Here is an 11,959-nt window from a genome sequence, read left to right as displayed (position 1 = left end):
TTCGCTTCCCTTCCTTTCCCTTTCCTTTCCTTTCCTCTCCTTCCTTCCCTTCCCTTCCCTTCCCATCCCTTTCCTTTCCTTCCTTTCCTTGCCTTACCTTCCCTTCCTTTCCTTTCCTTTTCCTTTCCTTCCCTTCCCTTCCCTTCCCTTCCCATCCCTTCCTTTCCTTCCTTTCCTTGCCTTCCCTTCCCTTCCTTTCCTTTCCTTTCCTTCCCTTCCCTTCCCTTTCCTTTCCCCTTGACACATGCTGCTCAACAAGCTAAACACATGCCGATTAGAAACGTATTGTTTGTGATAGGTCACAAACAAACACAACACACATCAAAACACGTTTCCGTGGAAACATAACTGAGAATGCAGCTTCGTAGTGATGGAACGTGACTGTTGGGAGACGGGGCTGTATACACTCATCACACAGGGTATCTTCATCTCTCTGTGACGATGCCTCAGCAGAGGAAACAGGGTTGGTTTTTTGCCAATCAAAGTCAATTTATCTCCCCTCTGGAAATTGTATTCCCCAAACTCTAAATGCTTTGCTTAACGTTCCGCACTGAGAGGTTTAATGCAATTAATTCCTATTTCCATTAAAATCCCTTTACCCTCTCAGGCCCTGTGCTATAAACTCTACACACATACACAATTCTCACACATGACATTTCTATATAAAATATTCTAATCTCCCTGGTCGAATGCAATAAATTACATGTCTCACAGAGAAAACAAGCTTAGATTGTCACACACACACTCAACACACAAACACACACACACACACGCACATGCACGCACACATATGGTCCAAATCATTCACTACTGTTATGGATCCAAGCCTGTAAAATGGAGCTTCATTTTCTCCAATTATAAATGAGCATTATTCAAATCAACTTTTACAAATGTCTGCTAATCCGTTTTGTCTTGTGGGTTTTGCGGGAGAATCAAGAGCTGTAGCCTTGATGTGGGGCTCTTGTGGTTTTGTTGTTTTGGTTCAAACTAGTGGTGCTGATATTTTATTGAATACAAGGGAAAACTTGTGGAATTACAGCCCCACCAAGTGGCCATCGCCATCCCAAAGCAGATGAGGAGAAAACAACATCAGATTAAAGATTAAAGGTATACGCGTCCTTATTCAGTTATTAGGTCTGGGGGTTTTCTGCTGTGTAATTTATCAAGACATAAGGTGGAACGTCACTATGTACAACAAAATAGAAGAAACTGGCTGAACTCGTGGCTGATCCTGTGGTTGTCTTCACTAATAGGCTGGATTTCTATATCCAGTGCCCTCCAGGAGGCTTTTCCTGCTCCCAGCGTCTCCGGCAGCAGCAGACAGGCTCCCTCTGCCTCCCTCAGCTCCTCTGGCTGTCAGACTCCGGTCCAGGAGAAGAAGCTGGACAAACAGCCGCAGGTGCAGCCAGCAGCTCAGCGAGATAGAGACAACAAAGCTGGATCTGCCGAGGAACATCAAGCATCACCGAGAATGTCAACACAGGGAGTTGACAGCAATAAAAGCGGAGAAAATAGACGTCGGCAAACAGCCGCCAATATCAGTGGCAACACGACTACAGGATGAGCAATGTTTGTGCAAGGTTCATGAGTTTTTGGGGGGTTTTTTTTTCAAGGGAAATTGCCTCATCTCACCATTTCCGTCTACTGCAGAGTCTTCAGAAACAAGCCAGCCCCTCAGTATGGATGCATCATAGGCTACTCAGTCCCTATAGAGAGACTAGTTACAAACTGGCAAATGGAGCACAATTAAATTAATAATTAAAGGGTATTAGTTGTCTTGTTTGTTTTAGGATTATTTTCCCATAATGCAAGCAGCTTCAAGGTTAGGAAGGAGGAGACTGCAGCAATTAGTCTGCAAAGAGACCACTGTAATCTAAATATAGCAATAGGAATGAGACACAAATTCTACCAGTTCACACAAAATATAAAAATATACATATTTTCCCATTAGTTAGTTTCCGTGTGATTTCGTGAGGTTTCCATGTCTGAATCTTCTCTGTCCCTTGAGGAAAACTGAAGTGCAAATGAATGGCTGATGTTTGAAGGAGCTCTTTGGCAGGAAATAGTTCCCAACAAACTGTTTGCCTCTGATGGCTGTGGATTATATCTGGCATCTGGGCCATTGTTTCTGGAAACATTTTTTCACATGTAAATTTTTGTTGGTTTGAGCTCAACAATCAAACACCCATCCAGGGTCATTGTACTGCGCTGAGGGGAGCCAGACTGGAAACCTCACTAAATCGCTCACCTGGATGGATAGGTGACACTAGGGATAAGCATGAAAATATTATGTGTAATATATATATTATGGGTGAACTGCTCCTTTAAATGTAATAATCCAAGGTGAGCAGAGTCCTGATACAGAGTTATCACAAGTCACATTCCTCAAGAGACATTTAAGTGAAAAAGACAATTTGACTAGCGACAATAAACACTTTTTTGCTTGACTGCATCATTCTTTGTAATAGCTGGTATATCTAAATGGCATATCCCATTTAAAAAAAAAAAAAAAAAAAAACTGACCTGCTGTCAGATGATTTGAGGATTGAAAATATTTTGGATACTGCTACATGTGCATATTAGCTGGGAGGTTGAAAGCACACAAACACCTTATCCTGTTTGCAGCTGTTTTCTGTTAAAGGTCAGTCTCTAGGCTAACGTATAGGGTCTTTTAATTTGTATAAACAGTTGTGGTTGAGATATGAAGGTGCCCATAAACAGTTTGTCCTGAATATGACCTTCACTCCCATGTAAACTAGCATATGGAAGACTCGGCGCATATAAATGCTCTCACTGAAACTTATTAAAAGTTTCGAACCTCAGCATCTCCGTCGTTTGAAAAAGCAAAACGCTATTTCACAGGTTGACTCATATGCCCACTGGCTGCCCAAAACCCAATTTCAGGAAAGCTATCGTACCGTTCAAATTTGAGGGACTCCTTCAAACTTCATATAAAATTCACACTCAGTCCTGTCTCTGAAAATGAAGAGAGAACTCGGTCCTCACAGATACCTCAAACCTCAAATGAGATAAACAGAGAGGGAGCCTCTGGCCAGCAGCTCAGCTGAGCAGATAAAAGCAGAATCTGACAGAGAGGCGTGCAATATATCACACCTGTAGCTGAGGCATCAAAACCGCGTGTGACAAAGCAAAAATCGACTGTAAACCGCTTCAACGCTGTTAAAGAACAGCTATTGGCAATGCACTTGGCTTTCTCTGGGCCTATTTTATTGTTTGAGGGTGATTTTTTTTCTAATTCCCAGGGATAACTGGACTGGCTTTTCTCTTAAAAGACCTGAGAAACATTCGCTCCAAACAGTCCTGATGACTGGAGGGAAACTGAATGGCCTCAGTCGCGTTGAACTGTGTGGAGCTATCAGAGGAACAACAACAAAGCTCCACAGACACTGTTCCACAAACTGAAATCATTAACACAAACCTGCCTCATATGGACTTTGTGATGAAGGGTTTAGCCCAATTTAGGTTCTTGGAAGCAGAACTTGACTTGACGATGAAAACCACATTTCATTGCAGGCAGTTACCTCCAAAATCCTGATCCTGTCTGCCTGCAACCAAAGGCTTTGGAAACAATTTTTTATTAAACAGTCAAACATGACTCCTTTTCTTTGTGGTTTCTTCCAGGACATACTACTTAAAAAAAATCCTCTTCAGTTCTTATATTTACCATACTATTTCACAAAAAGTAATGACAAATTTGGCAGAAATTGGTATGTTAGAATCTAATTTTCTCCACATTGGTACAATCAGGTTTAATGTGAGAATTAATTTATGTCTTGCAATATGTGATGTCCCGATATCTATTTTTCTGAGGAAAGTAAACAGCTTTTTTTCCCTGTCATTTATTTGAATTGGAAAGTAGATCCGTTGCATCTCTCTAAACCTTTAGTTGCAATTTGGCCTTTGGTCCATCAACCGTGTACTGTATATAAATGAAGCAAGCACCTGTTGAATCTGCATGTATCTGTGTTTGTTTTGTTTGTTCAGCTGTGTGTGCCGGTCCTGGAGCTGCAGATAAAAAAAAATGAAGTGAAGTGAAGAAGGAAAAGGCAGCGTGGTCTGTAGAGATAGCTCAGCTGAAGCAGTTGATGTTTGATGTGTAGAAAGTCCAGGGTTCAACTCTTTCCAAATGTAACACCAATAACTCTCCTGCCATTATTCAGATGAAAACATCACCGAGTCATTTGTGGAGAGTACTGTGGGAACAAAATGCAAAATCATAATTCTGATGTTTGACGCCTTGTGTGCTTTAGGTGCTAGAGATCTTTTCTTAGTCGTATCAGGCAGCAAATGCACAGTGAGGGAATCTGAGACTGCGGCTCTGTGAAATAAGCAGATATTATTAATGCAGCAGAGTGGTGCTTTGAATCTTAAGGTGCTCAATTATTGTTGTCAGAAGTGGGATTACTTTTAGAGAAGACGACAGAGGAAAAACAAAGACGAGAATCATTTGATGTGCTGACTGTGGGATGATAAATGGTGCTAAAACGCTAAAACTGTGAAACTGTCCTCCTAAAGAAAATAAGCCCGGCGGCCATTTGTTCGGCAGTTTATCACAACCTGGAGTTACTTTTTAAACTTACGTGACCTCTGGCGGTCCTTATATACACTAACAACACTCACTAATATTTGCTAGTTAACTTTAGATAACATTTCTTACCTTAACCCTAACCTTTTCCTATCCAACCTTTGCCTAACTAGAACAAAAACCTTTGTCGAGCGCGTTAATGCTGAGCGTTAAGTACGTATACGGTTACAGACGGAGCCCACTGTCCGTACTCTGCGTTAATTTCGTCTGTATTTCTGCATGTTTTCAAGAAGCTTGTGGATACGGGCGAAACGGAGCAGTGCCTCCAGAAATCATGGGGGTAGCGTAGCCGATAGTTCAAGAGAGGCCGGTCTATGAGCGAGACACGAAGAAGACATTTGTAAAAATAATAACATTAAAGAAAAGAATTGTCCGTCTTCATGTTGTGATGTGTTTAATGACCTCACAGACCACCGCCGTCTACAGCGCCACATTTTGCCTCTTTGTAGCAGCTCCATCATCACGACCTCCTGCACCGTCGCCCTGTTTGATGTTGCCAGAAACTTTGGACTCTGAGCTGCCATCTAGTGGATTTATTGCTTAACATCCATAACAACGTAAAGAACACATACTGGTATGTGGGCAGTGACGGTTACATCGACTGAAACGGACGTAGTAATTTTTGTATGTCAAAGGAGCATAAATGAGCCCTGAGAGGGTTGGAACAAATAGTCAAGGACAAACAATGTTAAGAACTGCTCAAAGATAAAAAAAAAAAAATATATATATATATATATATATATATATATATATATATATATATATAGGAACCACATCAAAGAGAAATCATCGCTCAGTTTAAAGGCAGGCGGTGGCCGAGGGTCATGAAATAACTTGATTTAGCTTGTGCTGAAGTCTGTTTTGACTTTTTCTTTTCTTTTCCCACCAACTGATATTTTCAATCACATCCACTGTAAAGTTTTCAGTTTTTGCAGTTTTCAGCAGTTCTTTATGCTGCAAACAATGAACACCAGCATTAAATTATGCTATTATATTACATCCAGATATATTCTTTTAATGTGGCAGCTCTTTTGCCATGAGGACACTTACATTTTGCAATAATTTTGCCTGAGGAGCTAAGCCAGACACATCATCTTTTAAATTTAAATGAATTTAAATTTATTGATTAGCTTTTACATTATGGATTATATTTCACATAGTCATTCACTGTGGTCTTTTGTCCTTTTGTTATTTAATTAAGGTAAGAAAATTAAATAACAGTAAGTAAGTTACATAAGTAAATTTCTTAACTACTTGGATATATACATTGAAATAACACAGTTGTTCTCATCCATTCAGAACACTGAAAGTGCTAAAAATGAGCCCATAAATCATAAATGACATAAAGACTCAGTTTGACCTTGCACAAATTTAAAAGGGCTCAGAATCACAGAGAAAACACTGGATGAACCTTGTTAACCCTGACATCTCACCAAAACTCAAGATGAATTCACAGCAGAAAAGGAGAGGTATGCCTGCACACTGAAACACTTTGTGAGATGTTCTGGTGAATATGCTGTAACATGGGAGCCTTCACAGATAATGCACATTCAAAAGTCAAGTGGGTAAATGTAACTGTACGTGACATAGCTCCCAATGTTATTTGTGTATTATATACATATTTTCATTGAAAGCATGAGGACCTGTTGCCTGTGAAGAGGGCAAGGATGTTTGCTTTCCTGGAAAGTCTGTGGCGTCTAAAATCTGTGTGGCTGTCACTTCTTCATTTGGCCCTGAGCATCTTTTGAAAGGGGAACTCTGCAAGGAAACAATTAATTCATTCCTTAAGGCTTTGTCATGGCCGTCCTGTTAAGTTTGTACTTAGAGGTGATTTTAAAGATTGTTGTTGCTGTGTCTTATTGTTGTCCTCTTGTTAGCTACAGAGTCTCATCTTGGCGAGGTTGTCAGTGATGGCAGCAACAGAGCTCCTGATCCAGCGCTCCCTTTGATTCCTGTGTGAAGGTCGAGGCTGGAGGTCAGAGCGCTCCAGAAGCTGCTGAATACGCTGAGTCTGTCTCTGGCTCTGAGGAGTGCAAGACTATGGGCCTGGGAGACTTTCTGGTGTTGGACGCCTGGCAGGAAGAGCAAGAGTACCTCTCTTCCCCCAAGAAGTCCCCCAAGAAATGGACTGGGAAGGCTCCTTGTGTTCTTTCGAGCTGCTCTCTTCCCACAGCGGCACCTGCAGGTGGAGAGACAAAAACCAGCAACTTGATTCCCATAAGATGAGGCTCAAGAACAAGTGGAAGCACAGGCGCTGTGACCGCCACCTGGTTGAAGAGGAGAGCAGGTCCAGACAAGAGGCAGAGGAAGGATACAGGGGAAGATGTGCCTCAGACTAAGAGGAGCAGACCAACCAGCCAGCAGGGGGCAGCAGTGGGGACTGATGCTCTCAAATACCCTTGCAATCTGCAGATTTCTCTTTAAATAAAAAAAATTAAAAAAAAAAAAAAACAATGCAAGTATCATGATTGATTTTTTGTGTATTGTCAAAAACAATTGTTAATATCAAGGCCTCAGGTGTAATTCAATCTGGAGAAATGCAGCTTGAAATGCAAAAAATGATGAATTGATACATAGCCCAAGCTCTAGTTTGGTGAAAATTTTCATTCTTAATCTCAAATCAATCTCACATGTAGGATTTGAAATCTCATGACTGCATCAGCCCCTTCAGTCCCTTATAGCGGTGGTGTTTCACATCATTGCAAAGAAGATATGAATCAGTGGACCATACTGCCCTTATCTCTGCCTGTCCATGTTAGCTTAATTAAAATGATTATCCTACCCACGTTTCTCAGACTTTTTCAAAATATCCCTGTCTTCATGAAGAAAAGCCTTTTCCGTGCTTGATAAGACCACTCCATTTATGTGGGAACATGAATCACACCATATCCGAATAATTTCCCTTCAAAGGCCTAGGGCAATGGGGAGCTTAGCTTTGCCCAAATTTAATATTGACCATTACTAGGTGTGTAATATCCAGAAACATATTGGCTGGACAAAACCCACACCAGGACAAGGCCTTAACTGGATTAAAATGGAACTGGCATCCTCCCAACCCTCTCCAGGCCCCTTTACTGGCTCTCAACTTCCCTTCATATCTACTGATCGCATCCCCGACCCTGTTGTTAAGAATGCATTGAAGGTGTGGGCCCAGTTTCAGAAACACTTTGGTTTGCACAGCTGCACTACTCTGTCCCCATTTCTCTTCAACCATCTCGTTACACGTTCCTGTTGGCTGCTGGCACCGAGGTCAGATTGTGGTCAAGCAAAGGGATCAAAGCAGTCATAGATTATATCTCTACAAAGATGGTATGTTTCCATCTTTCTCTGAAGTCTCAGAAGTGTATCCATCCTAAATTGTGTCTAGTTACGGATTTAAAATTGTCTTTCCATCTCACAGCTGGACAGGTTTCTGGACTCGGACGCAGGCCACAGCGGCCAAATTCATGTGGGGTCAGGATCTAGGACCACCCGCTGACAGGGAGCAGCGGTATGCCGCTCCAAATGTCTGCATGTTTTTATAAACTGAAATGCTCAGTGAAAACAATCGAGTGTCAGTGTTTTACATCTGGTTAACTTACCTGCAAGTATTTTACTTGCAATGACACCAAGCCAGCAGAGCACTTATGTGTATCAGGTGTGGAATTGCCCAATTGCCCAGTGCTATCAAAACATTTTGGCAAAGAAACAAGTGAATACAGCGAACCCACTGCAACACAGCAATATAACCAAGCGGAGCTACTCTTCTTGACAATAATTTGTCTTGACTCCCTGATTATGTTGATCACTCCAGGACTGCAGTAATTTAAATTACAGCAGCAGCTGATGCGGCACACCTTGCTAAACGCTGTGGGACAGTACAGCATCTGCACTGTGTTTGTGTGTTTGTTTGCCTACACACAAGCAGAGTGAGCCCTCTTCTTGTTTTAATAAAGGCTTCTGCTTTGTGCCACAAGTCAATCATGCATTATGCAAACCGTACCTGGAGAGACAGAATACACAGGGAGCAGCACATAGCGTAAGCCACTATTTACTGCAAAGGTCTTGTATCTAAACAGCTATCAAAATTAATTTGAGAATAATATATGGAGATAAATATCATACATGTGGGGAGAGTTAGCAGATGTTTACACCAGTCATTGTACTTCTGTTTTAGTCAAATTTCAGCTAAGTGACAGCACGATGTCTGCTTGACTGCATGAATCCATGAGCTACTTTATCTACAGCATGTCACCCAGCCATCTCATTACTCCAGTCAGTGAGAGCTTTAACCCTGACAACTGTGTGCAAACACTGTCCTCACCAATTCACAGCTGATGATTACTACAGCCATTCTTTAACACAGCATTGTCCTCTGAAGCTTTTCCTTTACTGGATCAAGGCTACCATGGAAGATTTCAGCCAACTCTGTGCTCAGGCTTTGTGTAACTGGTTATTTCCTCTGAGTTACTGAGTCTACTGGCAGCTTAGCTCATCTGAGATCCTCTCAGTTTCATCTCAGTGTGAGACGTCCAATCACATCCATCACACCTCTGAGGGCTTGCACGTACCCTCAGGGCGTCTGACTAATTGCAAAAGCTGGATTTTGTCTCAGTGCCACAGATCCAGTGGAATTCTACACAATTTCATGCTATGATATACCATACTTTGATGTATTTCACCATTGCAATAAATCTATTTTTTACTATAATTACTGGCGTGACAAAGACTTAGGAGTAGCCAGTATGTAAGAGGCACAGCAATCCCACCACCTGGCTGAAAGATTTTGGGATAACTGCATCTGTCCTTCTATCTTCTATATCACTCTATTCCAAATGAGTGTAACAGGCTGAGGCCTTCCTGTAAATGACATTTCAGTATGTGTTGCAGCATCTTAGGCACCTCATTGCTAAAAGTATCCCGACACTGCAAAAAGTAAAGGTTTGTTTGAAATTAGAAATTAATTCTGACCCCTACAACTATTCCATTGCTATTGTGGCCATCCCAGTCTGGCCATAATATTGAAAACCAAATATAACCGGTTTTCATCTTGACAGGTGGCTACAACTTCCAAAAACAACATGCAAACCAGTTTGGAAGTTTAACAATAAGATGAAAGATGCTTGTGATACAAAAAGTTTACGTTTTGATTCACCTTTGTAGCATATGGTATTATAGCTGCCAGTAGCTATAGCAGTAGATATTACAGTTGTCAGTAGCGACTGGTGGTGTGAAGTAACTCTAAATGCACTTAATGTGACACGCAGAGATGGTCTGAACGAATGTAATTTCATTCTCCTTAACAAAGGAAAGGATACTCTTTATCTCTGTCACTTTAATAAGTTCAGTGCTTAGGCTTTCAGTTTGTTGCATTGTGCAAAAGTAAAGTCAATTTTCTGTCAGTTAATATTTTTCAACCAATTATGGCCAACATTGTAAGACTTTGCAGCAAATCTTCTGGGACCAACACTTGGATTGAGTCTGTGCTGTACATGAAACTGCAACTTTAACATTATTCATATGCTCTGCAGCTCCCAGCAACTCAAGTGGCGTGTTTTGGCAGCTTGAAACTGTTTGTGGAAACCGAATGCAAGCCATTCAGTAACTACAGATTAGTGCTGTAACCTTTAATAGTATGACGGAAGTGTTTGGATGGGTCTGCAAGCAATTTTGAGAAAAAATTAAGTTAATCCACATATTTTCAGTCAAGTTATGAAAAAAATAATAATAAAAAATAGGCATAGCAGCAAAAAACCTTTCAGGAAGTTTTGAAAGGGTTCTTGACAGGAAATAATTGCAGTAGATTCTTATGACACATTCAACCAAGCAAAGCAGAGGGGAAAAGTTAGGGTGGTGTTGAACAGACTCTGGAGCTGGGATATGCCAGCTGAGGCAAGCAAACATAAATTATTAAGATATTATGGCACTTGATGTTGTTCTCTCCATATGCACGTCACTTTGGATAAAAGCATCTGCCAAATGCAAATTGTAATTGTAACTATAATATTATAAAGCCATTACTGGGTTAGAAAAAATACCATGTGAACACAAAATCTGTGGTATATCAAGCAGTTTGATTTTATTGATATCTTTCATGACAAATACTTGCCATCATCATCACCACAACTACATCAATTAATAGCGTCAGCGCCTTCACTGTCACCATCATCAAAATGATCATTACCTTCAGCGTCATAATCAGTTGTAATAATATAATGACATTATCTTGAACAGGTCGATGACTGTATAGATAATCTGCCATGATCTGTGCGATAATGACAGTCTTATTGTTATTAGGTACATATTAATTAGCTTAATATTGAGGAGATTTTGCTTGACAGTGCCTGAACAGAAAGCCCATTCCTGGCTTTTACACGTTGTTGTGTAAGTCAATAATGCATCGTAGGTAACATTATTGTTATTACTTCACAGAGGCTGCATGTACATAACAACTACATTGTATTAACAAGTCATTCGCTCAACAGCTCACAAGGAATCCAGCTGCATTTGAATGTTTTCCAGTGGGGATGCAAGCTAAAACGCCGAGCACTTGTTCCTGTGTCACTGTGAATATGAGCAGCTGGAACGCACAGAGCCTGGGCTCTGATATGACATCTGTAATCCGAGACACTTTCTAGACCCGCTGTGCTGACAAGGAAACGAACTTTGGGCTTTTACACCACAGAGCTTCATACTGTTAGCAGCTCTGAATCAGGAAATGTACTCTTATCCAGGTAAAAATCGCCCAAGAATCACTCTATTATGGCTTTTCCATTGCACAAAGTATTGTACAGCATCTGTATTTCCACCTCTCTGGTGCTTATGCATTGTTTTTTGTGCACAGTTCAGTTTGGTTCATGTGCCCACACTGCTGCATGGTGGAAGGCTCAGTAATCCAATGAAAAAACAAGAGGAGGTGACACTGTATCAAACCAACAGGCTCAATACAGGTGTTGCACGGTACTTGCACACTGGAAAAACATCACCAGTCATTATCAGTAGAGCAGCATCAGAAAGGTGTCTGTTGGTAATAAGAGGCAAGAATCCAGGCTCTTGTTTCTAGTTTTGGCGAAGTATTCATACGCTCAAATCCAGATTAAACTGCCTGAGAGATCAAAGGAATAACCTGTAATAACAAATATGGGTTGCCTAGAGACTGAGGTTTGACCTCTCAGAAACAAATACACTAAGCAATAAATCGATAGACTTGATAAGATATGCAGCTGGAATTCATGTGATTTCAAGTTGAACCAATTCTATACAATATTTTTTACAGTGTACGACAACCTTGTTATTATTAGTAAACCCATCCACAATTGTGCCATCGTTGAGTGATCACGAGAGAAGCAGTAACAGTACTGATAACAATACGTG

The sequence above is a fragment of the Myripristis murdjan genome, chromosome 18, assembly GCF_902150065.1.
Source record: "Myripristis murdjan chromosome 18, fMyrMur1.1, whole genome shotgun sequence".
In the NCBI taxonomy this organism is placed as follows: Eukaryota; Metazoa; Chordata; class Actinopteri; order Holocentriformes; family Holocentridae; genus Myripristis; species Myripristis murdjan.
This window is presented reverse-complemented; position numbering follows the sequence as displayed.